At 42.2% G+C, this 27,659-nt stretch overlaps 1 pseudogene across 1 annotated transcript; it reads left to right on the forward strand.

Moving 5' to 3' along the window:
• The first annotated feature begins 13,231 nt into the window (after positions 1–13,231).
• LOC112623465 lies at positions 13,232–14,337 on the forward strand (annotated as a pseudogene). The gene has a single exon (XR_003119143.1). The product of XR_003119143.1 is annotated as an actin, cytoplasmic 1-like (transcript).
• The last annotated feature ends 13,322 nt before the right edge of the window (positions 14,338–27,659 follow it).

Consider the following 27,659-nt stretch of genomic DNA (forward strand, 5'->3'; position numbering starts at 1 on the left):
TCCCTGCTTTCTGCCTCACGTCATTCAGCATGAACTGGGGATCTATTTGAATTTTTAAAAGGGAGGTTTTACAACTTCTTTTCATGTCTAAGTACAGCACTCTGTTTTAGTGGGAGGATCTACAGCAGACTAGGAAATGGGCTAAGAGTCTTTGTGTCTGAAGAGATGGAAAATCAGCTGTATATATTGCTGGAATTATAGAAATTATGTTTCTAATTTCACATATACTGCTGTTTTTCTCAATAGAAGTTAAAGAATGTGTTTACCATATTGCTCAACCCTCATTATTAGGACTTTTGGAATCTTAAAAAATTCTCTATATTGTGATTTTTTTCAGAAGATATGGAGAAAGATCTTTCTTTTCTGGGAGATAATGATAAAAGGTATTTGCATTCACACACATGTACATACCCAGACAAAGCCTGCCACACAGTGTGTATCCAGGCCTTGGAATAGAGTCACTTCTCTCCAAGTAAAAATTTTTTCTTCCCAAGAGAACATTCACTGTTACTGTCCTCAACTAGGAGTTGAGAGAGCCAATTTTTCTCCAGTTACCAGGAGACTTGAACAAATTTCCTATTTATTTTCACATCCTGGGACTTAGAACCACCAACCTCTAGAGAAAGGAAAGAAGAGAACATTGTGAAAAACTGTGTCACAAGGATTAACTGCCAGGCAAAGGTTTACTGGCTCTTATTTCTCCCAATCTTATCGGAGAATTAGCAATCCAGACAAAGTCTAGGAATGCACCTGGGTTTTGTTAGTAGTTTTCATTCTGTGGGTTGTGACTGGTTAGCAAGTATTGAAGTCTACTTAGCCTGACTCACTTTGGTCACGTGACTTCTCTGGATGGAGATTCTGAAGGCATAGCTGATTGAAGACACCCAGCCCAGACTAAGAAGCTGACTCCCATTTGATTAGATGTCCCAATTTCTATAGGCATATCTCTGACAGTGTTTTTCAACTTGAGGTTGTGGTTCATTGTTTGTTAAATTCATTTAGTAGTTGACAACTATGTTTTAAAAATGATAAAATAGAATACAATGGGTCGTTATACAAAATATCAGAGTGCATCACACATAGCAAGGATAGGTATTAGTTTATGAAACTTTCAGTTTACACACACACACGCACACACACATCAAAACACACATATATGTATTTGTGCACTCAGTCTCAATGTAAAATGTATTTCCAGTTATGGATCCCAATATAAACAAATGATAAAATCAGATGGGACAGGGAAGAAGATGCAAAAAATGTCCTTACTAGGCTAGCAACTCTTTAGGCTCCCCAAGCCCACTTTCAAATTTGTAGTCTTCTTTTTATAGTCTGGTGGTGGATGATGCATTAGAGGTTACAGGCTTAGTTTTTCTGTTTTATAACTAAGTTCCAAGAGGAAGGCACTTAGTACCTTACTTCTTTCCTGTTACTTTCAGAATTGAGGTCTTAGATGCATTTTTCAGACAACAGAAATACAGAGACTATGCCAGGCAGCAGTACAAAATAAACAAAACTCTTGGAATAGCTACCTGGTGGGGCAATTTTATAATGTCCTAGTTACTGCTTTCTCCAAAGAAGGGAAGAGCCACTTTTCGAAGACAAGTAGAAGTGGGAATTCCTAGAGTGGCCTCCAGGAAGCTGAAAAGGACAATGTTGGATGAGAGCAAGCAACCATTTGTGAATTCTCACCTACAATTGCCTTCCTCATAGTCCAGACCAGAATTTGAAGGTTAAATGAATCGTATTTAAGGAAACAAATTTAACTCACAGACAGGTAGAGGTGTCAACTGTGAACTCCCCAAAAAACTATCAAAAAACCTATTAATCAAGCAAAGCTAAGTTTATAGGATCCCCTGCAGTAAAGGTGGATACCACTTTGACAGTCTTAGGAGTGTGCCAGAGGGGAGGTCAGGAGGTTATTGGAAGGGCTTTGATGTTTGGGGTCAAGTGATTTAAGATGGGTCTTTCAGCCAAGGTGGTGGCTCATGCCTATAGTCCCAGCACTTTGGGAGACCAAGGAGGGTGGCTCACGAGGTCAGGAGTTCAAGACCAGCCTGGCCAAGATGGTGAAACCCCGTCTCTGCTAAAAGTACAAAAATTAGCGGAGCATGGTGGCAGGTGCCTGTAATCCCAGCTACTCAGGAGGCTGAGGCAGAGAAATGCTTGAACCTGGGAGGCGGAGATTGCAGTGAGCCGAGATAGTGCCACTGCACTTCAGCCTGGGAGACAGAGCAAGACTCTGTCTCAAAAAAAAAAAAAAAAAAAAAAAAAAGGTTCTTTCAACACAAAGAACTGATTGAGAATTGGACAAAGTTAATGGCATCATACAGTTTGGATAGGTGGGTGCAACAAAGCATGAATTTTGAAGTGAGTCTTGGTAAGTAAACTGCTGTTTGGTTAATGAGCTGGTTACTAGGTTAGCTATCTTTTGTCTCAGTAAGAGAACTGCTTCTCCATTTAAACAAACTCTTTGTCCAGACAAACATGCTTACAGGAATGTATACAATCAATCAAATTAGTTATTGGTTATAGCCTTATTTTCCTGGGCAATACTTTTCTGGAACAAATGCTTAAGCATGTTGACTCATGAATGAAAGGGTTTACTTACCTTCATCACTGAGAAGCTGCTAAAAGTCAGGATCTCTAGCCATAAGTTCATTAGATTTTTTTTAATAGATAATTTCCATCCTGTCTAGTGTTTTTGGAATGTTGGAGTCATTAATGATATGCTGTTAGTTACTACTAGTGTTTAAAAATTAGGTGGAGAAAAAATGTGAAAGAAAAATAGTATTTGCAATGGGAAGTAGGTTGTTGAATTTTGTTGATGTTTGTAAATTATTGAAAATTTCCAAATAGGATAAGGAAAATCAAGATAAAAAGGTAGTTATGAATTTTAAAACATAGTAGTATTTATAGTTTATGTATTATCCTGCAGATTGCTTTTTATCCATTAATCAGTTAAGACATATATAAATATATACTGTAAACAAGTATGTAATTACATGTAAAATATAATATTTATAAATATGTAACTATATTCATATTTGTATATGCAGTCAGTATTTTGTACTTATGATGAAATCAATGCACAGCTTTATTCTTGACTCCTGCCATCTCTTTAAACTTTATCACTGGGGCTAATCTTCCCCAGCACTGGATGAAAGTTTGGCAGAACTTATGACTGTCCTGCTTGCTCTTAGGCAACTGACATTCCTATGGTGACTTTAAGTGGCAAATCTAGGTTTACTTCTGAAATGTTGGTGATTGAGTTCTGAAATGTTGGTGTGCAGCTACAAATGTTGTAGATGGAAACTGGTAATTTTCATTCAAGTGGGTGGTTATAATTCCCATGGCTCGTATTTTAAAGGAGCAGGTCTGTCTCTAAGGGTTTGAGACCTCCTTCCTATTTCTTCTCTTGTCTTCTGATTTCCTCTGTTCTTCCCACACTATCTTCCCCACCTGTCTTTTCAATCTAGTCTTTAAGTGAGGGGTCAGATGATCCGCTCAACTGGTATTTTTAAAACTTATTTTCACTTCCTTTTGCTAAACCATTTTTTCCCAAATCTTTCTAAGATAAATCTTGTATCATGTCATAGAAACAGTGTAGTATGTCTGAGAATTAGCTACTAGAATTTAGAATCAGATGGATATGGGTATGAAGGCTCTGGTTCTTATTGTCTTTGTGATCCTGGGTGAGTGATTTAGTTAATAAGTGCTCAAGTTCTTCATTTGTAAGCTGGAGATAATAATTTGGAAGAATGATACAAAAAAATGAGAAGAGTGTGTGTGTGTGTCTGTGTGAGAGAGAGAGAATGAATGAGAAATGCTATTTGCCTGGCATAGTACTGGTGCAGTATAGACACTATAAAAAACACTGATATATGAAATATAAACACAATTTAGTTATTAATTCTTCTAGGAAATTACATTATTATTTGCATTTGAAGTCCACAGATAATACAAGTATAATTAATTGATCAAGTAGCTGGTGATTTAATGAATGTTTTTCTTGTCCCAGCAGTGTGCAGCAGGTAAGAGTCAAAGATTCAGCATCCCTGTTCTCATCAAGCTCCCTGTTTTATTAGATAAATTATACATGTGCAGAAAAACAATTAGATTATAGAACATTACAAAAGGGAGTATAATTAAAAGGTCAATTTTGTGAAACAGGAAATGTTTTATAAGAACAGTGGCAAGATTGACCCATTTACCTTTAGCTGATTGTCACTTTCCTTATCATCTTATCAGGTTTTAAGAAAATCAGTAGTTGTATTTCTTAGGCAGTATTAAGCTGCAAGTAACACTATACTCAACTCAAGGTAACTAAATCAATGAGATTTCTTCTCTCACTTAAAAGTAAGCCCAGGGTGGATAGTTCCAGGTTTGGCTATGTCAGGAGCATAACCACATTATTGAGAATCCAGCTGTATTTTTTTCTTTCTGTTCAGGCATCCTCAGGCTTGTACTCCATGAGAGTTGGCTGCCACAGCTCCAGACATCGTATCTTTCCTCCATCTCCACAGGCTGAACAATGTTCCCCCAAAAGATATCCACATCCTAATCCCTGTGTATTCATCCATTTTCACACTGCTGATAAATGCATACCCAAGACTGGGAAATTTACCAAAAAAAGAAAATGGTTTAATGGACTTGCAGTTCCATGTGGCTGGTGATGCCTCACAAACATGGTAGAAGGTGAAAGGCACATCTCACATGGTAGAAGGCAAGAGAAGAGCGCTTGTGCAGAGAAACTCCCCCTTATAGTAACCATCAGATCTTGTGAGACTTACTCACTATCATGAGAACAGCACAGGAAAGACCTGCTCCCATGATTCAATTACCTCCCACTGGGTCCCTCTTACAACACGTGGGAATTCAAAATGAGATTTGGGTGGGGACACAGCCAAACCATATCATTTCACTCCTGGCCCTCCCAAATCTCATGTCCTCACATTTCAAAACCAAACATGTCTTCCCAACAGTTCCCCAAAGTCTTAACCCATTTCAGCATTAACTCAGAAGTCCACAGACCAAAGTCTCATCAGAGACAAGGCAAGTTCCTTCCACCTATGAGTCTGTAAAATCAAAAGCGACTTAGTTACTTCCTAGATATAATGGGGATACAGGCATTTGGTAAATACAGCCATTCCAAATGGGATAAATTGGCCAAAACAAAGGGGCTACAGGTCCCATGTGAGTCTGAAATTAGCAGGGTAGTCAAACCTTAAAGCTCCAAAATGATCTCCTTTGACTCCATGTCTCATATCCAGGCCGTGCTGATGTAAGAGGTGGGTTCCCATGGTATTGGGCAGCTCTGCCCCTGTGGCTTTGCAGGGTATAGCCTCCCTCCTTGCTGCTTTCATGGAATGGTGTTGAGTGTCTGCAGCTTTTCCAGGCACATGGTGCAAACTGTTGGTGGATCTACCCTTCTGGCATCTGGAGGATGGTGGCCCTCTTCTTCTCACAACTCCACTAGGTGGTGCCCCAGTAGGGACTCTGTGTGGGTATTCTGACCCCACATTTCCCTTCCAAACTGGCCTATAGAGGTTCTCCATGAGAGCCCACCCCTGCAGCAAACTTCTGCCTGGACATCCAGGTGTTTTCTTCCATACATCCTCTGAAATCTAGGTGGAGGTTCCCAAACCTCAGTTCTTGACTTCTGTGTACCAGCAGGCTGAACACTACGTGGAAGCTGCCAAGGTTTGGGGCTTCCATCCTCTGAAGCAACAGCCTGAGCTGTACTTCGGCCCCTTTTAGCCGTGGTTGGAGTGGGTGGGACACAGGGCACCAAGTGCCTAGGCTGCACACAGCACAGGGACCCTGGACTCAGCCTATGAAACCATTTTTTCTTTCTAGGCCTCCAGGCTTTTGATCGGAGGGGCTGCCATGAAGATCTCTGACATGCCTGGAGACATTTTCCCCACTGTCTTGGGGATTAACATTTGACTCCTCATTACTTATGCAAATTTCTGCAGCTGGCTTGAATTTCTCCTCAGAAAATGGGATTTTTTTTTTTTCTATCACAGTGTCAGGCTGCAAATTTTTCAAACACTTATGCTCTTTTTTCCTTATAAAACTGAATGCCTTTAATAGCACCCAAGTCACCTCTTGAATGCTTTGTTCCTTAGAAATTTCTTCTGCTGGATACCTTAAATCATCTCTCTCCAGTTCAAGTTCCACAAATCTCTAGGGCAGGGGAAAAATGCCACCTGCCTCTTTGCTAAAACATAACAAGAGTCACCTTTGCTACAGTTCCCAAGTTCCTCATCTCCATCTGAGACCACCTCAGCACGGACCTTATTGTTCATATTACTATCAGCATGTTTTTCAAAGCCATTCAACAAGTATCTAGGAAGCTCCAGACTTTCCCATATTTTCCTATCTTCTTCTGAGCCCTCCAAACTGTTCCAGTGTCTGCCTATTACCCAGTTCCAAAGTTGCTTACACATTTTCAGGTATCTTTTCAGCAACATCCCACTCTGCTGGTATCAATTTATTGTATTAGTCCATTTCCATGCTGCTGATAAAGATGTACCTGAGACTAGGCAATTTACAAAACAAAGAAGGTTTAATGGACTTACAGTTCCACGTGGCTGGGGAGGCCTCACAATCATGATGGAAAGTAGAAGGCATGCCTCACATGGTGGCAGACAACAGAAGAAAGCTTGTACAGGGAAACTCCCCTTTATAATAACCATCAGATCTCCTGAGACTTACTATCACAACAATAGCATGGGAAAGACCTGCCCCCATGATCCAGTTACCTCCCATCAGATCCCTCCCACAACATGTAGGAATTCAAGATGAGATTTTGGTGGGGACACAGCCAAACCATATCACCCTGATACTTGGCAATGTTATTTTATATGGCAAAAAGGGACTTTGCAGAAGTGATTAAGGATCTTGAGATGGGGAGGTTATCCTGGGTTATCTGAGTGGTCCCTAAATGCTATCACAAGTATCTTTTTTTGTGTGTTTGTTTTCTGAGATGGAGTCTTGTTCTGTCGCCAGGTTGGAGTGCAGTGGCGTGATCTCGGCTCACTGCAACCTTTGCCTCCTGGGTTCAAGCAAATTCCTTGCCTCAGCCTCCCAAGTAGCTGGGACTACAGGTGCATGCCACCATGCCCAGCTAATTTTTTATCACAAGTATGTTTACAAAAAGGAGGCAGAGGAAGATTTGAGACACAGAAGAGAGAAGGCAATGTTACCACAGACAGAAATTAGAGTGATGTGGACAATAAGCAATGCCTACTGCCACAAGAAGCTGGAAGAGGCAAAGCATTGATTCTTCCCTGGAGCCCCAGTGGGAGTGTGGCCCTGCTAACAGCTTGATTTGGATCCAGTGATACTGACTTTGGATGTCTGTCCTTCACAATTGTGAGAGAATAAACATCTGTTGGTTTAAGCTGCCAAGTTAGTGGTAATTTGTTATATCAGCCATTGTAAACTAAAATGGAATGAAATGGGGCATCTCTTTGCCAGTGTTTCCATTTACAGAGAGAAAACCTTTTCCAAAAATCTGCTATAAACTTCATGGATGCTTAGGAAATAAGTATCTGGCAATTTTAGCCTCTATACTACACTGCAAGCAAGGAAAAAATATGGTGTAATAGTTTTGGGAAAAGCAACCAATTGTGTCTTCCACTATAGCAAATAAACTGACCAATTCACAGACAGTAGGAGGGAGATGGAACTGGAACATATCATTCTGGTCAAATCCCAAAGTCAAGCATTGGAACCTACTGAATTCAAGAGTTGACTGCACTTTTACAGTGAACAGTTTCACCAGCATCAGGGTATCACATTGTCTTTTCTACCAAGTGAGTCAGTGTTCTTTTGTGAGGACGCAGATAGAGGCACTGCCAAGGAAACAGGCCTCCTTTCCCCGGGATAAGTTCTTACCCAACTTGGGTAAGGACACAAGCAAGCACACAAGCAAAGGAACACTTTTTTCTCAAGGTAGTGGTTCCTTAGCAACGTTTAACCACCACAGCATTCTATCTTCTGACTCTTGATTCTGTCTTCTGGGATGCTGTCCACATGCAAAGGAGGTGTATTCTCAGCTTTCTGCTCCTTTATGGATGGCTTTCCTGAAATTCCAAATTTCTAATTCACACACAGATAGTCATCTAGAGGATCTTCCTGTTGGCTATTCACCAGCTGATTTAAGGGAGAAGGGGATTCTTTTGTTTTGCATTCAGAGTTTAGTGCTTGTGTATTTGCCTCCCTTTTATACTAACTTAGCTGGCTGAAGATGTGAAGGTTCTGGAATAGCTCAGCTTCTGCTACAAAGAGAGGCAGAAGCCCTGCTAGGAGATCCCTATACTTAGAGCATTTGTTTGAGTTAAACATCTTTCTAATTTGACTAGTAGTCCTACACTCAAGTATATGTCTTTCATTTTTCTTTATTAATTGAAAAAATGTGGAAGGTTTTGGCTTTGGCTTACAGAGTGTTCTAAAACACAAAATCTTGTCATCTGGAAAATGCCTCCTTTTGCTACTCTCAAATAGGAATAACTTTAAAAGGAACCCACACAGAGACCATCAAGCAATGTAATGGCTGTGTGTTTCCCCCCAAAATCTACAGGCAAATGCTTTTGCTGACCCACAACTTGGGACCAGTAAGGATTTAAATCTACTACTTATGGGATTGTAATTCTCCTACTGGGATGTTAATCTGATTGTTTATTAAAGCTCTGCTGACTTATTCATTTAATGTATTCGACATACTGGGCCCTTAACTTCAATATATAGCACTGGCTACATTTCAAGTGTCCAATAGCTACAGGTGGCTAGTGGCCATTGCAGTTCTAGAGTCAGTCCATTGCTGTGTCATCTGCACATTAGTAAGTCTCAAGATAGCATTTTCAGCCAGGTATTGGCATTTATAGGCAGGAGTATAGACCAGATATTTTGCAGAAGGTAAGTTTTCACTGGGCCCTTAACTTACATTAGATAGACACTTACGTACTTTGTATATTGCCTGTCTGAAGTCTATATATGTGTGTGTGTTTTATGATCCTGAAATATCCCTCCTGAGAATTCTTAGGAAGAGACAGAATGTTGGAGAAAGTCACATAATAAATGTATGCTTGAGGGGAACATCTAAGATCAATACTGTAAGAACTTTAGCCTGGGCACAGTGGTTCACACCTATAATCCCAGCATTTTGGGAGACTGAGACGGAAGACTTTTTGAGATCAGGAGTTTGAAATCAGCCTGAGCAACATGGTGAGACCCCATCTCTATTAAAAACAAACAAACAAACAAACAACAAACAATAACAACAAAAAACTAGTTAGTGCAGTGGCTTGTGCCTATACTTTCAGCTACTTAGGAGGTTGGAGAATCATTTGAGCCCAGGACTTTAACACTGCAGTAAGCTATAATCACGCCACTCCACTCCAGCTTGAGTAACAGCATGAGACCCCGTCTCTAAAAATAAAACTACAAAGTAAAACTTTGAACACCAAGGGCTGATGTTGTATATGGTTAGATCTCTGTATTTCCCTCCCTCCTCTTTTGTTTGTTGTCTCTTTCTGAAGTTCTGTCTCTTTTTAGTATTGATACCTTTTCTCTTCTTACTACTTCTTTGACATAATATTGGAGCCTTGAATATGTGGGGCTGCTTTCACTGTCAGGGATACAGTTTTTAGGTAAACGTAGTAAACTAGCAAGAAGAACAAACAGAGAACATTAGAGAGGCCACAAAATTTTTCTGAATTTATACTACATAAAAAGTTATCCAGTGTGGAAAGAGACAGGATTTGAAGCCTTGAGTTGATAGAGGTTATGATCATAGCCAAAATGTATGGACTTAACATTTCAGATATTTGACTTCTAGGCTACTGACAAATATATCTGTTAGGAGTGCTTTCAGCTGCAAATAACAGAATTCCTGATCAACAGTAGCTTAAACTTGGAGAGGTTTCATGTTCTTAGGTAACAAGGAGCCTGCAGGTAGCTGGATGCTGGATTGGTTCTGCTGTTTGACAGAATTCTCAGAGATTCCACTCCACCATCCTTAGTGTACTCATGTTCAACTAAATGCTTGCTACCTCATGGACACAGATGGTTGCTGACACTGCAGACACTGAATCTTTGTTCAAGGAAGAAAGATGTTCTCATTAGAAAAACAAAAGCTTTTCGAGAACTCTGTCCCCTGGGAAGCCCCAGCTACAAGAGAGGCTGGGAAAATGAGTAATTAGCTTCTTAGTCTCTAAAGTGGAGGATGTAAGAGAGAAGACACTATTGAGTTAGTGAGCAAACGATGACAGCCATAATGTGGTTCTCTAACAGCTGATATAGTAGCTGACATATATAGAGGGCTTGTGGGATGTCAGATATACAAGCATTTCACAGATATCATTTCCTGTGATCCTCATAACAATTCCTTGATTTATGTCTACTATTATTATCCCTCCATTCTTAGTTGAGAAAACTATATCTTAGAGATGTCAATTAATTTACCCAAATCACATGGGAATTCCCTTGTTGTGTTACCCTATCTCCATCATTACCAAATAGCTACCCTCATTCATAGATTCCCTTCCACATAATTTATACTTCTTTTGAAATACATGCTTAATATTTTGCTCCATAAAGGCAGAGTGATGGAGAGGAAGGAGTCAGGGTAACTTAGTTTCTGGCTTGAGAAATTCCGATAGTATGGCTCATTCCCTGAGAAAGGAAAGGTAGTTTTTGGCAGACATTATGTACATCCCATGTCAGGTGGGTTTAGTAGAGGGTACCTATTTGTCATTCAAGTGGCTCATGGTAAGAGGTATCTGGAGTGCTGGAGAAATTTCACAGAATTGACCTATGATGTCTAAGAGATTGATGATCACAACCAAACCAGTATCACCTTCCTGAGGCTTTCTTTTCTTAAGAAATAAGAAAGTAAGCAGAAGAGATGTAGGGATGAGTAATGGATACAAGTGGCTTATTTTCTGCTCACCAGTACTGTGGGAGGAAGTTTCTGAGATGACCCGATAATGCCTGCCTCCCGATATCCCCGATTATGCCTGCCTCCTTGCATATGAACCTACTCTCCCTTGAGTGGTGTGGACCTGTGACTTGCTTCTGATTAAGAGGATAACAACAAAGGTGATGAGCTATCATTTCCATAATTATGTTACAAGCATGTAACCTCTGTCTCATTAGCAGATTTTCTCTATTTGTCTTCTTGGTGTTCATGCTTTGGTGAAGGAAATAGCCATGTTCAAGAGCCCCGTGTAGCAAGAAGAGGTTCACGTGACAAGGATCTTAGGGTGGCTGTTGGCCAACAGCTAGCAAGGAACTGAGGCCCTCAGTCCAGCAGCCTTTGAGGAACAGAATTCTGCCAACAACCTGAGTGAGCTTGGAAGTGGATCCTTTCCCAGCCGAGCTTTCAGATGAGACCCTAGCCCTGGTCACCAATATGATTGTATCCTTGTGAAAGACCCTGAAGTAGAGGACCCAGCTCAGCTGGATTCCTGACCCACAGATGTGGAGATAATAAATGTGTGTTGTTAAAACCATTACACTTATGGTAATTTATTAAATGGCAATAGATAACACATACAAACACCCAGAGTTTAGTTGAGGGATCAGGGGATAGACCCATGTGGCCATTAGCTGGGGTATATGCTTACTTAATTCAAGAGTCAAAGGAGAGCAGACTGTCTTTTACAATTCTGAAATACAGAAGGGAGATCGTTTATATTTGGAAATAAATTACCTGGTTGGTCAATTAAAACCAGAACTGAGAATCAAAGCGTTTGATTCACTGGAGAAAAGAGAAAACCCTGAGAGGAATGCAGTTATATTTAGAGCAGCCTCTGAGCAGCAGCAGCTGGTGTCTGAACGAGGCCGAGACATCCTATGGGAGTGCTATATGAGCCTCGGGAGGCAGATAAACATTAGACATAACCATGCAGCAAAAGGCTGTAGATGGTGCTGAGAAAACCAGGGAATCAAGGGGAGTATCATGGAAAGTTGTCAATTTTCCTCTACTAGAATCCATAAAGAATAAAGGATCTTGTAAAATAACTTTAAAAAAATTCAAAATAGTGATTACAATCATTCAGTGTTCCTGTTCTGTGAGCAATTTCCTTTCTTTCCTTTCTCCTCTTCTATCTTACGGTAGCCATTGACACTTTTTACATTAATCTACTCAGGTTTTCATAACAAAATACCACAGTCTAAGTATTTTGCTAGACAAAAATTTACTTTCTTGTAGTTCTGGAGGTGAGAAGTCCAAGATCAAGGTGCCTTCAAGGTGAGGCTCCAGTGAGGCCTGTCTTCCTGGCTTGCCAGAGGCTGCCTGCTAGCTGTTTCCTCACATGGCCTTTTCTCTCTGTGTATGTGGAAAGAGAGCAGTCTCTGGCATCTGTTTTTCTTCTTCTTTTTTTTTTTTTTTTTTTTTTTGAGAAGGAGTCTCACTCTGTTGTCCAGGCTGGAGTACAGTGGCGTATTCCTGACTCACTGCAACCTCTGCCTCCTGGGTTCATGGTGTTCTCCTGCCTCTGCCTACCTAGTACCTGGGACTACAGGCGACTGCCACCACGCCTGGCTGATTTTTTATATTTTTAGTAGAGATGGGGTTTCACCATGTTAGTCAGGATGGTCTGTCCGCTTCGGCCTCCCAATGTGCTGGGATTACAGGCGTGAGCCACTGCGCCCGGCCTCTTCCTCTTCTTATAAGGACACCAGTTCTACTGGGTTAAGGCCCCACCCTTATGACCCCATTTGGCATTAATTACCTACAAAAAGGCCCTGTCTCCACATATAGTCGCATTGGGGGTTATGGCTTCAACATATGAATTTGGGGTTGGAAGTGGATACAATTCAGTCTGTAGTACTTTCTAACCACTAAATGCCTGTAAAATGTAAGCTCAGTAAGGGCAAGGACTTGGGCTGTGTTTTTCACTGAGCTGTCCTGTCTTTCCAAGGCCTGTTACAGTGCCTGGCAGAGGCACATAGTAGGCCCTCAATAAATGTTTGTTGAATGAATGAATGATGGCCTCTTCTTCTCTCTGATGCTCTGAGATTGAGGAAATCTGTGAGAAAAGATCAGGTAAGGAGGCATTTTTTTTTTCATAAGAAGTAGAAAGTTTTTATGTAGTGTTGCATTTTTCAGTTTTATGATAAGATTTATAAAGATGCTCAGTCATCGCTGCCAGCCCCTGCGCCATGTCCTCCCTCTGCTCTGTGCTCCTCCGCCTGTGGCAATGGAAGAAGAGATCCCCCGCTCTTCATTGACAATGGCTCCAGCATGTGAAAAGCGGCTTTGCTGGGACAATGCCCTCTGAGCCATGTTCCCCTCCATCGTCAGGTGCCCCCGGCACCAGGGCATGATGGTGAGCATGGGCCAGAAGGACTCCTATGTGGGCGATGAGGCCCAGAGCAAGTGTGGTATCCTGACCCTGAAGTACCCCATCAAGCACTGCATTGTCACAAACTGGGACGACATGGAGAAGATCTGGCACCACATTTTCTACAACGAGCTGTGTGTGGCCCTGGAGGAGCAGCTGGTGCTACTGACCGAGACCCCGCTAAACCCCAAGGCCAACAGGGAGAAGATGACTCAGATCATGTTTGAGACCTTCAACACCCGGGCCATGTATGCAGCCATTCAGGCTATGCTGATGCTTTATGCCTCTGGGCGCACCACTGGCATTGTCATGGACTCTGGAGATGGGGTCACCCACACGGTGCCCATCTATGAGGGCTACACCCTCCCTCACACCGTCTTGCGTCTGGATCTGGCTGGCCAGGACCTTACTGACTACCTCATGAAGATCCCCACCTAGCGTAGTTACAGCTTCACCGCCATGGCCAAGTGGAAGATCATGCGCGACATCAAGGAGAAGCTATGCTATGTCGCTCCGGACTTTGAGCAGGAGATGGCCACTGCTGCATCCTCCTCCTCCCTGGAGAAGAGCTATGAGCTGCCTGACAGCCAGGTCATCACTATCGGCAAATAAGCGGTTCCGGTGTCCGAGGCACTGTTCCAGCCTTCCTTCCTGGGCATGGAATCCTGTGGCATTCATGAAAGTACCTTTAACTCCATCATGAAGAGTGAGGTGGACATCCCAAAGACTTGTATGCCAACACAGTGCTGTCTGGCGGCACCACCATGTACCCTGGCATCACCGACAGGATGCAGAAGGAGATCACTGCCCTGGCACCCAGCACCATGAAGATCAAGATATCGTGCCCCCAGAGTGCAAGTACTCAGTGTGAATCTCTGGCTCCATCCTGGCCTCACTGTCCACCTGCCTGCAGATGTGAATTAGCAAGCAGGAGTACCACGAGTCGGGTCCCTCCATCGTCCACCGCAAATGCTTCTAAATGGACTGCAAGCAGATGCATAGCATTTCTGCATGGGTTAATTCAGAAGTATAAATTTGTCCATGGAAAATGCATACACCTTATGCTGTCCTCACGATACCGGAATAAGCCTTTGAAAAGAAATTGTCCTTGAAGCTTGTATCTGATATCAGCACTGGAGCATAGAACTTGTTGCTGATTTTAACCTTGTATTCCAGTTAACTGTTGCCCTTGGTATTTGGTTAATACCCAGTACCCTGTACATATCTTTGATTTCAACCCTTAGTACACGTGGCTTGGTCACTTCATGGCTGAGGTAAGAACGTGCTTGTGGAAGACAAGTCTGTGGCTTGGTAAGTCTGCATGGCCAGCAGTCTCTGATCTGTGCAGGGTATTAATGTGTCAGGGCTGAGTGTTCTAGGATTTCTCTAGAGGCTGGCAAGGGCTCCTGAACCAGTTGTTTCTGTCCTGCCGGTCTGTCAGGGTTGGAAAAGTCCAAGCCATAGGACCCAGTTTCCTTTCTTAGCTGATGTTTTCCTACTGGAATACCGTGGGCTGTTACTTGCTTTGAGTTGGAAGCGGTTTGCATTTATACCTGTAAATGTATTCATCCTTTTAATTTATGTAATTTTTTTAATTTTTCTTTTTCTTTTTTGTACAGAATTCTCAATTCTTTAAAGAGATGATAACAAATTTTGGTTTTCTACCATTATGTGAGAACATTAGGCCCCAGCAACACACCATTGTGTAAGGAAAAATAAAAGTGTTGCCAATAAAAAAGATTTATAAAGATAAACAATCTGAGTTAGATTATTTATTTAATAAATCATCTAATTCATTCACTCATTTCTTCTATCAAATATTTACTTAGCACCTAGTAGATATTCATCATATGGTTGGGTGCTGTGGGTGAAGCTAAGAAGGGTAAGACACCATCCTTATTCTCAAAGCGTTTGCCGTGTGCTTGCTGAGGGATGTGATCAACACAGGAAGCAGTTAGGTAACTACACAATTATGTATAAAAGAATCACTAGAAAGATCATACTTCCCTTCCCTGAGAACTAATAAGAGGATGCAGTCTTAAGTAAAACAGGATACCTGCTAGGTAAAAGGCAAAGATTTCTTTATGGCAGAGTTGTTTAAGACTTGATAGAAGTAGCTCAGGTAAGCTTAAAACTAAAACAAAGTACTGTAAAACTCCACTATGAGGCACCTGAGATAATATGAAGTGGACATTTGGTTATTGGCTCCCATCTTTTGCCAAGCTCCCATACACAAATGGGAGCAGGCTCCAACTTTTATCTTCAAGGGAACAGGAAAGAGAGAGGAGAAAAGGGCAGGGAAGGAAAGGCCCAGTGGGTAATGAGAGGCAACCTGTCCCCAGAAGTGGAGAAGGGGAAGGGGGGTTTCCATGTTCTTAGAATCGCCCCGACCTCATCTTCCTGAATTGGGCTGACAACCACACAGAGATTCCTTGAATCTTTGCTGTGGTCCTTAGACAGCCATAGAACCCAGAGTTGCCCCTATTGATATTTAACCAGGAGAAGACAACCGCCAGCACCAGTGGCATAAAATCACAGCTGGACCTGCAGAACCCAAGGTTGGCTAGCTGCTTGGACCTACCCAGTCACTCCTTAATCTTGATCCTAGCACTATGGGAGGCTGAGGTAGGCACATCGCTTGAGCCCAGGAGTTCAAGACCAGCCTGGGCAATATGGTGAAACCCTCTCTGTACAAAAAACACAAAAATTAGCCAGGCACAGTGGTATGCACTTGTGGTCCTAGCTACTTGGGAGGCTGAGGTGGGAGGATCACCTGAGCCCATGAGGTAGAGGCTACAGTGAGCTGTGATCGTGCCACTGTACTCCAGCCTGGGTAACAGAGTAAGACCATGTCTCAAAAAAAAAACCAAAAACCAAAAAACAAAAAAACCCAAAAAAGTGACCCACATTTTACACATCTACACTTTTATACCTGAGTTATTTTGTTAAGATTTTCCTCTAGTATTTATGACTGGTAGGTTAGCTACCTCTGGGCCCGAATAGATCTGATACAGCCCTGTCTGAGCATAGGACACTGAGCCCTAGTCTTTCTCATTTTTCTTTCTGCCTATGGATCTGTGAATCAAGGATCCCAATGCTACCCTCCACTGTACAATTTCAGAAACAAAGCATGGCAAGGAGAGCCAGCAAGGATCCCAGCTCAACTTACCTGAGCACGTCACTCCTGGCAAGATCTGCCCACTGTTCCAGGAACAGAAACAATGTTCCACGCAAACCCAGACCAAGACTGCATGCTATGGTGGAAATCGCTGAGCTGGTAACAGACACAGCAGGGCTAAGGCTCATACAAGGACAGGAGTGAAGTGAACAGCAATGCCTAAGCACTCCTTTCAGCCTCCCAGAGGTTTCATTCTTTGTTTTATTTCTGCCAAGCTCTCTGGTGTAGGGTACTTCACTCTTGGCATTAGCTAGCTTCCTGTGGTGTTAAATGAGTTCAAATACTACAACATGTGTGACAGCATTTTATAAACCCTGAGGCACGATGACCATGTACAGGCTGGCTGTAGCTGTGGCCACTCTACTCTTTCTTCTCCTCGTCCAAGTGTGGGGTGCAGTGCGATGTTGAAAACTGTAGGCTCTGGACTCAGATTACCTGACCTTGAAGCTTTAAGCTATTTATTTAACTTTTGCTCATCTAGGCTTCATCATCTTAAAAATGAAGGAATAATAAGAATCAACTTTATGAGATGGTCTTGAGGTTTAATTGAGGAAAAATTCATGTAAAGGACAGCACAGGGAACAAAATATTTAATACAAATATTAGTTGATATTCCTTAAGTGAACAGAGCTGGATGCTAACTTTTCTCTGGTTTCTTTTACTCGATGTCATCTTTTCAACATGTCTTGGCACTACCAGTAGATAGCGGGGGTCTAGCCACGGGCCTGAATGAGAGATATCTAGGGATTATGAGTTGTAACAAAACAACAAAATAGATAATACACTTCTGTAGGCCAAGGTAGATTACTGTTTTAAAGGATGTCACCTGTAAGGCCTTGAGAAAAGTATAGGCTGTTAGAAAACTTTCTCCCAGCACCATTACCATTTATGGGAAACTGATAGAGATTTAACATCTACATTTGCTTATCTCATCTCTGGCTACATTTGCTTGTCTCATCTCTGACACATTTCTTATTGTGACACATCCCATTGAGAGAAGAACTGCAAGTCTCTTCAGGAATTGTGTAATTCTGCAGTGATGAGAGGGTATGAATGAGTATGAAGTAGAATGTTTCTTTCAAGAGGACTCTGAGTCCTCAGGCAGTCTAGGAGATAATCAATGATATTTCTGGTGAAGAAAATGACTATGAAAGAAAGTCATTCAGATTTCTGGCTGCACATGGTCAATTAAACTCATAGTTTATTTTTGCTCTCTTCAAAATCTTGTTAGAAAAAGGAAGAATGTTATAAGCCCACAAGGACAGGAAGAGTAGCACCGACATTTTGGAAGCTAGAATGCTGAAGAAAGTTTGTTGCTTACTTCACAGATTAGAGACAGCTGAAATCTAAGCAGTTTCTTTGCATCAGCCTCCTCAAGAGGCAACCCAGGGGGATGATGCAAAGGAAAGAAGCTCCGTAATTATAGGTACCAGGTAACTCTGAAAGTGGGGTGAAGGTAGGACTAAAAATAGATTGTTTGACATATATCATAAGAGGCAACTAGAATCCTAGATCACCCTCCCATCCCCTTTCTACCTGAGAAGATGACTAGCGGCCAGATTCCCTGCAGAGACCAAACTAGGAAGAACTGGGTACCAGGGATGCCAGCTACAGCTGAGGTGGGTATGAGACTGTACTGAAGACACTCTACATACTGGGTCACTCACTTTTCTGTAAGCTCCTAGAATATTGGCCACTAGACTTAAACTCTCCAGGCAGGAAATTGAATGACTCTTCTCTGAATAAACTGATTAGCCAAAGAGAAAAGCTATAAACATAGAGAGTAAGAAGTCCCACAGTGAAACTGCATATCCAGATCAACCCACCATGAAATTCACAGCCAGCAAGTTCCACTCATAATCACACAATCAATCCAATCACACTTTTCAGTGTTTCTCCTAAAATATAAGTGAGGAATCGAGGACAATAAGACTTTTGAGAAAAGCCTCTAAACAAGGTTTTTCTTTTCTCAACACTATTGATATTTGGCTCTGGATAATCCTTGTTGTGCTGTGCATTGTAAGATATTTAGCAGCATCCCTGGCCTCTACCTGCTGGATCCCAGTAGTGCAAATTCCCAGTTGTGACAGACAACCAAATACATCTCCAGATATTGCCCTCGGGACTAAAATCTCTTCCTATTAAGAACCACTGTTCAAACAGGAAGAGAGAGATAGAGATAGAGATAGAGCTGAAAGAGAAAGAAAGAATGAGAAAGGAAGAAAAAAAATAAAGAAAAAAGGAAATAGAAAAGAAAGGCTGTGAAGGAAATAAGAACAAAATGAACAAAAATACTATCTTCAGAGTGATAAAAGAAGATATTGTATTCATAAAACAAGAGCAGGTGGTGCCGGGCACGGTGGCTCATGCCTGTAATCCCAGCATTCTGGGAGGCCAAGACAGGAAGATCACTTGAACATAGGAGTTCAAGACCAGCCTGAACAACATGGAGAAACCCCATCTCTGCAAAAAATACAAAAATTAGCCAGGGATGTTGGCATATACTTGTAGTTGCAGGTACTTGGGAGGCTGAGACAGAAGGATAACCTGAGCCTGGGAAGGTCGAGGTTGCAGTAAACCATGATTATGCCACTGGACTCCAGGCTGGGTGACAGAGTGAGACCCTGTCTCAAAAAAAGAAAGAAAGAAAGAAAGAAAGAAAGAAAGAAAGAAAGAAAGAAAGAAAGAAAGAAAGAAAGAAAGAAAGAAAGAAAGAAAGAAAGAAAGAAAGAAAGAAAGAAAGAAAGGAAAAACAGGAGGTAATAGAAAAGAAACATTCAGGAATAAAAAATCCTCTCAGAAATTAAATACATGTCAATGGAAAGAAAAATAAATAAATAAAAGCGTTGAAAGATAATGTTGCAGAAATTTCCCAGAAAAATATAGCCAAAAAGTCAAAGAGAGAAAATTGCAGAGAAAGAAAACAGGAATTTGAGCATAATTTTGGAAGACTTAAGGTCCAACTAGTAGATATCCTTCAAATAATAGGAGGAAACAGTGAGATAGATATAGGGGAGGAAAGTTTCAAATAAGCTATTTGGTATGGTTTCCTGTGTCTCCACCTAAATATCATTTTGAGTCATAATAAACAGCACATGTGAAGGGCAGGGTAAGGTGGAGACAGTTGAATCATGGGGCTGGTTTCTCTCATACTGATCTCATGGTAATGAATAAGTCTCAAAAGATCTGATGGTTTTATAAACGGGAGTTCCCCTGCACAAGTTCTCTTTTGCCTTCCGCTATGTGAGACATGCCTATGCTTCTCCTTTGCCTTTCACCGTGATTGTGAGGCCTCCCCAGCCATGCTGAACTGTGAGTCCGTTAAACCTCTTTCCTTTATAAAGTACCCAGTTGGGTATGTCTTTGTTAGCAGCACGAGAATGAACTAGTATACTATCTTCAAGAAAAAATGTCCACAGTGGAAGGATATGAATTTCTAGATTGAAAGGACTTATAAGGAATCAAATACATGAAGCTCAGAGCAGTTGAGACAAAGCAGCCCTAAAAGTTTCCAGGAGAAAATATAGTTTACATAAAAGAGTCAGAATTTAGAATGACATGAGGCTTCTAGAAGCTTCTAGTAAGCAATGGAGTGATGCCATCAAAACCCTGAATCAATTTCCACAAACCAAACTATCATGCAAGTGTGAAGGTGCAATAAAGACATTTTCAGACATGTAAGATCTTGTAAAACTTACCTTCCATGCTCCACTTCTCCAGTGAAGATATTGGAAAATATACTCTGTCATAACTAGGAAGTAAACTTTTTTTCTCATTCATATTTTCAGTGGAAGTCAGGTATGATTATGGAGGCTCTGATGGGCTCCCTAAACCCCATTAGGAGTCCTTACCAGGTAAGGCAAGTCCTGGGAATTTGGCCTTGGGGCAATTCTGCAAATGTGGCCAGCAATAATGATGATGATGGGCTCAATTAGCTCCAACTCTTTCTAATGCATATCTTTAACTTTCTGCCCACTTCTTTTTATATTTTTTGACTCTAAGCTTGAATTGCCTCTTAGACGCGGCTGGAAAGAATGGCTCCCACATCCGCTGTAGCCTTCATCTATCCATGTTTTCTGTTGAGGCCGTATCAGTTCTAGTTTCTCTGTTAATCTTCTTTCTGCATTCCAGAAGTGACTTGGATTTTCTAGACGGCTGTTGATAACCTTTATTGGGTTCCAGGGCTATTATATATATTTCCTTTGATGACTTTCTGTGTAATTTCCAAGAGATTTCTGGGGATTGGATGGGCAATAAATGTATGTGCTTCCTCTACCATTTTAAACAGAAACTCATAGACAGCAGATTTTGCCCTTCCCCTGTATTTACACATACTGAGTTGCTGATTAAGGCTCTCAAACTTCTATTATATTATCTCTTCTCCAAACTATTCTCTTTCTCCCTGTGCATTTGCATTTTTGAAACAAATAGTGACCGGGCATGGTGGCTCATGCTTGTAATCCCAGCACTTTCAGAGGCTGAGGCAGGAGGATCACTTGAGCCCAGGAGTTGTCTAGCCTGGGCAACATAGTGAGAGCCCATCTTTACAAATAAAATACAGAAAATTAGCCAGGTGTGGTGGTATACACCTGTAGTACCAACTACCTGGAGGGGCTGAGGTGGGAGAATCCCTTGAACCTAGGAGGTTGAGGCTTCAGTGAGCTGTGATCACACCACTGAACTCCAGCCTGGGTGACAGAGTGAGGCCCTGTCTCAAAAAAAATTAAATATAGGACTTTACATACATGTCTATTACATTTTCTTTATTTTTCAGGCAGCCACTCAGTGGAGAGTGAAGAAACCCAACTTAAGCTTGTTTGAGAAAGAGGAAAATCTGTTGCTGCATGCATCTGGAAAGTCCAGGGGATATGAGCATCAGGTGTGGTTTGATCCAGGTGCTCAAATAACAACATTAAACTCACTTCCCATCCTTCTTCTTCTCTTTCAGCATTTCAGCTCTTCTTTTCTCCTGATTGCCTTCATTCTCAGGGAAAGATTATCCACATGGTAGCTTCTGGCTCTCATGCCTGTCTGAGACCATCCTGTTACTCCCAGTAATGCTAGGAATGGCTGCTTCTCAGAACATTGGTGTGCTCCTGGGATAATTGCCTTTCTGGAAATCACATTGTAGCTTATTCAGAAGCACTTTTAATAGAGATCTTTGGAATGACCCTGGGTAGAACTTTATCAAAACCTGGAGCATAGCAGCAATACCTGGAGATTCTATCAAAAACAGCAAGGCCAGCACAGTGGGTAAGAATGGACTGTGGACAGGAACAGAGGAGGAATCTCAGTCAAATGAATTGCTGGGGGGAGGAAAATTATATGCTTTGAGCACTTCTTTTTTTGATGGGCATTTCATACACAGAGGCAGTTAAAAGTATGTGCTCTGCAATCATAGCCCTGCTAGGGATATATCAGGCCCTTGATCTTGAGTGCTTCTTAAACTTTAAAGTGCTGGGAATGAAGGGAGGATCTTGTTAAAGGGCAGATTCTGTTTCAGTAGGTCGGGGGGCGCTTGAGACTCTGCATCTCCAACCAGCTCCCAGGGGATGCAGATGCAGATGCTACAGTGCATAGAACATGCTTTGAGTACCAAAGACTTAACTTTTCTGGGCTTTAGTTGCCTCACATGTAAAATGTGGATATCAGTGCCATCATCATAAGATCATAGAGAGAATTAAATAAGAATGTAAAGAACTTGGCCAGGTACAGTGGCTCAAGCCTATAATCCCAGCACTTTGGGAGGCCAAGGCAGGCGGATCACCTGAAGTTGGGAGTTCACGACCAGCCTGACCAACATGGTGAAACCCTGTCTCTACTAAAAATATAAAATTAGCTGGGTGTGGTGGTGCATGCCTGTAATCCCAGGTACTTGGGAAGGCTGAGGCAGAAGAATCGCTTGAACCCGGGATGCAGAGGTTGTGGTGAGCTGAGATCGTGTCATTGCATTCCAGCCTGGGCAACGAGAGTGAAACTCCGCCTCAAAAAAAAAAAAAATAAAAAAATAAAAAAAAGAAGAATGTAAAGAACTTACAAGAGCTCTTGACACAGTATAAGCACTCTATAAATGCTATTATTTCTGAAGAGTGGTAACAATGAAGGTGCCATCATGAAGACTGAGGGTACGAATGCCAGGTGCTCCATGTGGGGCCTGATGCATAAAGAGCTTTGGGTGGACTTCCTATGTACACAGCACGTGATGCTGTTTCTCATTCAATCCCTCCTAACTCTATGAGACAGATACTATCATCCTTTACATTTAATAGATGTGCAAACCAAAACTTAAGTTAAAAAAACTTGTCCAAGATCATAAGTTTACCAAGCAGCAGAGCTGGGGTTTAAACCTAGGTCCCGTGGCAGTAAAACTTGTGAATGTAGTCATTAACCGGCCCTCCAATAATAATTGTTACTGTTATTATCTTATTAAGTCCTCATGACAAAGGTAGATTTTCATGCCCATTTCACAGGAGAGGAAACTGAGTTGTAGGGACTTTAGTAACTTGTCTAAAGTCACATACACAATCCTCATCCCTTTCTCATATACAAGGTTGATAGGGAGGTGGTGACATCTTTTGAGGTGAGCTGAGGGTGGCACATGGGCCAGAATTCGGGTTCTACCCTCCCTGTTATAGACCCATGTTTTTCATGAAGGCCCCTGACAAGAGCTGAACAGGCATCCATTGTCCTCCTCACTCCACCGGGATGGTTGAGAGAAGCCCTCCTTTCTTCACTGAGGAACTTTGTGCCAAGTCACTTGCATGTCTGCGCTACCTACCCCCCACCTGAACTCAGCAGGGCAACACAAAGAAAGCATGAGGAACTTTGCTGTGCTGCTTTTGGAAACTCTGCTAACCCCTAGCACAACCAATCCATCTTAAGAATGAAACAGCAGTGATTCAGCAGTGAAACAGCAGTGACGGAAAAGAGTTGTACAATTCCAGGGCACTCAAAAGTGATGGAAGAAGGCTATTGAGGATGATGTAAGTGTTAGGTTAGTTTCTCCAGGACTTAGACTCTGAGAGGGAGAAGTACATGCAGGAGGTTTACTGGGGTGACTTTAGAGTCCTCACCTGTTAGGGATAAAGGCAGAGTTGAACTGAAATACTGGGCCTCAGCCTATCCCACAGGGATATCTCTGGAGCTGGAATGGCCCAAGGGAAGGCCTTCCTTGACTAGTCACTGGATGCAGGCTGTCCCTGAGGAGGGTGAGACCTTGGCGGGGAGCATCCTCCAGCTGAGAGCAATGCCTGGCCACTCAGCAGCGAGTCATAACCCTCCAACCCTCCCAGCATCGGAGGGTAGGAGTGTTTCCACTCTGAAATGGGGAGCTGGGACTACAGCATCCACTACAGCACATCAGATGGACTATCAAGGTGTTGAACTTGGCAGGTTTGTAGGGAAACTATAAATCTTGTTTTAAGAATAAAATACCCTACTGGCAAATCCAAAGACTGTTTGGGGAACAGTAATGATTTTCCTAATGATGGCAACTAGTCAAGAAGGCCCCATAGTCCTGTCCAACCCTAAAAGTTTTCTAACTCAATTATCGGTTGAGAATGGAAAATAACAGAAAAGAATCAAGGAGGTATTGTGAATGAATTCTTTAGCACAGTGTTTCATCCATTTCCGCCTATTTTGGATTTCCTATTTCCAACCTATACCAAATGTGCTTGCGTACACATACACATGACTAACCTTAAATATGGCTTCCTTTTAGAGACATAAAAAGCTCCTGAATCAACTCCAATAACATTTCCCCAGACTTTCTTTGAAAGGTGCAGATGAATGAGCTTGACAGAAAACTTTTTGCTTGAAATTTTCCCTTTCTCAGATTGCATAAATTTAAGGGGAAAGCCTGCCAAATGTTCAATGACGCTCAGCATGGTGGCTTCTGGCAGGGACACGCTGTACCAGCAGCTAAATGAATGTTTCCCTGAATCACTGACTTATCTTCCTTTATCACCTGCTCTGTTCCCCCTCTTCTGCACTGAGGCTTTGTAAATGACGTGGGCAGGGGAAGAAAAAAAAAACAACTTCAGAACCACAACAAGACACTGCATATTGATGTTGGATATTGAGAATTCATCTGGTATTAATAGATAAGATTGCAGTGAGGAGCATGAAGCTATCGAAAGCTATCTTCAAGCCTAAAGTGGACAAGATCAGTCAAGCCCCAATGCTACAGAGTATCTGGACATTTTGGGCTGTAGCTTTGTGTTAGGAAACTTCTTGTTTGTGTTAGGATTTACCAGATGAATTGGGTCATATAATTCCCTTTTTGAAACCCTTAAAATGAACCTCAAACCGCCTAGCCTGGCCTATTAATAATAGGTTCTACTGAGCCTGCCCCCCGGCCACCTGCCTCCCAACCTCATCCTATACTGTGCTCACCCTCACTCCCTGTACCTCAGCCATACCAACAAAATCCCTCAGGCTCCTCCAACACGACAAGACAAGGCCTTTCCAGAGTCGCGGCCTTCAGCCCTGCTGCCTGGAACGCTTTTCTCGCAGCATTTCCATGGCCAGCCTCCAGGTCGGCTTAAATGTTCCCTCTTTAGAGAGGCCTTCCCCGACTGTGATCCTCCACTTTTATTCTCGATCCTCATGGTATACTTTTGGCTTCCTTCACTGTATTCTCCTGTGAGAATTTGTGGCCATTATTTGCTCATTTCTTATCTCTTTTCCATGCTAGACTCCTCTCCCTGAAATGGCAGGGACAAAAGCTACCTTGTTCACCACTGAAAACCCAGTGTCAGGCACACAGTTTATTTGTTATTTGAATGAACAGTGTTTCACCCAGAGCCTAAGTCCTGTGCTCTCTCATTTAAAAAGGAACACTTATTTACACATTTGTAAATGAAGGGTTGAATATATGGAAATATCTCACAGACATGAGATGGGAGACTTATGTTTCTAGTATGAGGACATTCTAAACCCCCGTCACAACTAAAGGCTTCTTCTTCTCCATTCTCAGGGAGAACAGCTTTTGTTTTAGTCGAGGTATAACTTACTGTGGTATATGGCACACATTTTAACTGAATTTTACATGTGTATACATCCATATGGAGATCAGGATCGAGATGTAGAATATTTATGGCACCTCGGAAGGCTTCCACATGAGAGGGTTCCTCCCAGGCAGTACCATCTCAGAGGTAGCCACTGTACTGTGACAGCTCCCCCACCAGGTTCCCAAAGGGTGTAAGCCTGTTGCCTGAACTCTGAGGGCCAGGCAGTGAGCCAAGACCCTGGTGCCGAGCTAAGGAGCAGGTGTCCCTGAGAACCCAAACATCCCGGAGAGTATCTGAGGACCTACCAAGAAAAACAGTTGCATTTTTCAAACATGTAGGCAAAGAGCTAGAAAATTAGCTTAAAAGCAGTTTATGGATGGGAGGCAGGGCGGATCTCTAGAGCTATCCTGCTGCCGTCCCGGAGTGCCCTGTATGTAAGTCCTAATAAACTCATCTACTCCTCACGCTGGACTTGTCTGAGTCATTCTTTGAACTCTTAGTGCTTTCTTAGTTTGGGGGTTGGGGTGGGGGACCTTACAGTCCTAAGTTGTTTTCATAACAGCCACTATTATTTCTATTTATATAGGCCAGTTTTGACTTTCTCAGCTTGCTAAAAGGAGTCATACATTATGTATTCTTTCATGTCTAGTTTTTCTTTTTTGCTCAAAATACGATTTTGAGATCCATCATGTTCCTGTGTACCACTGGTTTATGTGTCTTATTGCTTTGTAACATTCCTTTGTGTGAGGATAGCACAGCTTATTCTATAGTTGAAGGACTTTGGGGTTGTATCCAGTTAATGGCTATGACGAACAACTTTGCTGGGGACATTATTGTACAAGTATTTTGATAGATGTGAGCACTCATATCTGCTAGGTGCATGCCTTGGAGTGGAACTGCTCCCAGAGAGGCCTGTTAGCTTTAGCAGATACTACCAAATAGTGCAGTGAAGTGGCAGTACCAGTCAACACTCCACCAGTGGCGCGTGACAGTTCCCTTCCTTCATATCCTTACCAGAACTTTTTATTTCCCAGACTTAATTTTAGTCATTCTGATAGCTCTGTGTAGTATCTCCGAGATTATCTTTTGCTTTTGTCTGATAAGCAATGAAGTTGAGCATCTTTTGAATGTTAATGGGTCATCTGGGTATTTTGTGTATGTCTGTGTGTACGTGAATTGCCTGTATGTGTGAAGTGCCTTTGAAATTATTTTGATGATTCAAGAAATGGATTGTCTATGTTTTCCTTATTTGTAGGTTTTTTTTTTTTTTTTTGGAGACGGGAGTCTTACTCTGTCGCCCAGGCTGGAGTGCAGTGGCGTGATCTCGGCTCACTGCAAGCTCCGCCTCCCAGGTTCACGCCATTCTCCTGCCTCAGCCTCCCAAGTAGCTGGGACTACAGGCGCCCACCACCACGCCCGGCTAATTTTTTGCATTTTTAGTAGAGACGGGGTTTCACCATGTTAGCCAGGATAGTCTCCATCTCCTGACCCTGTGATCCACCTGCCTCGGCCTCCCAAAGTGCTGGGATTACAGGCGTGTGCCATTTGTAGTTTTTTTAAAAAACATTTTGGATATAATTTATTTGACAACTACATGTGTCTCAAATATCCTTTTCCAGTCTGATGCTGTCCCTCTTCATTCTCCTAATACCCATCTGATGAACAGAAGCTCTTCATTTTAATGAAATCTAATGTATTAATCATTTAGATTATGATAGTGCTTTTTCCCTGAATAATAATTTTTTGCCAACTTAGGTCTCTTACAGTGTTTTTAGCAAGAGAATAGAGTGGGAAGACATTAAAAGAGGTTCCTATACAGTTGAAATGGCTTTTAGCACCAAGATGTTGAAACAGGGCAATAAAACAGGGACCTCTCCCAGTTCCTCTTATCAGAGGCCAACCCAGCCCTCCAGGCCCTGCTCAAGGCCCCCTTCCCCCAAGAGATGGCTGCCAACCAGCTTCCCCCACTTTCAGGAAGAACCTAGGTATATGGGTTAACCCCATATGTTGGGGATGTCTTAGAAAAACTCTAGGTTGAAATGCACTCCTCCACAATTACCCCTCAAGAAAACCCAACTCAGGTCGACAACACAGAAATTACACCACGTGGAC

The sequence above is a fragment of the Theropithecus gelada genome, chromosome 4 (genome assembly GCF_003255815.1).
Source record: "Theropithecus gelada isolate Dixy chromosome 4, Tgel_1.0, whole genome shotgun sequence".
Lineage (NCBI taxonomy): Eukaryota > Metazoa > Chordata > Mammalia > Primates > Cercopithecidae > Theropithecus > Theropithecus gelada.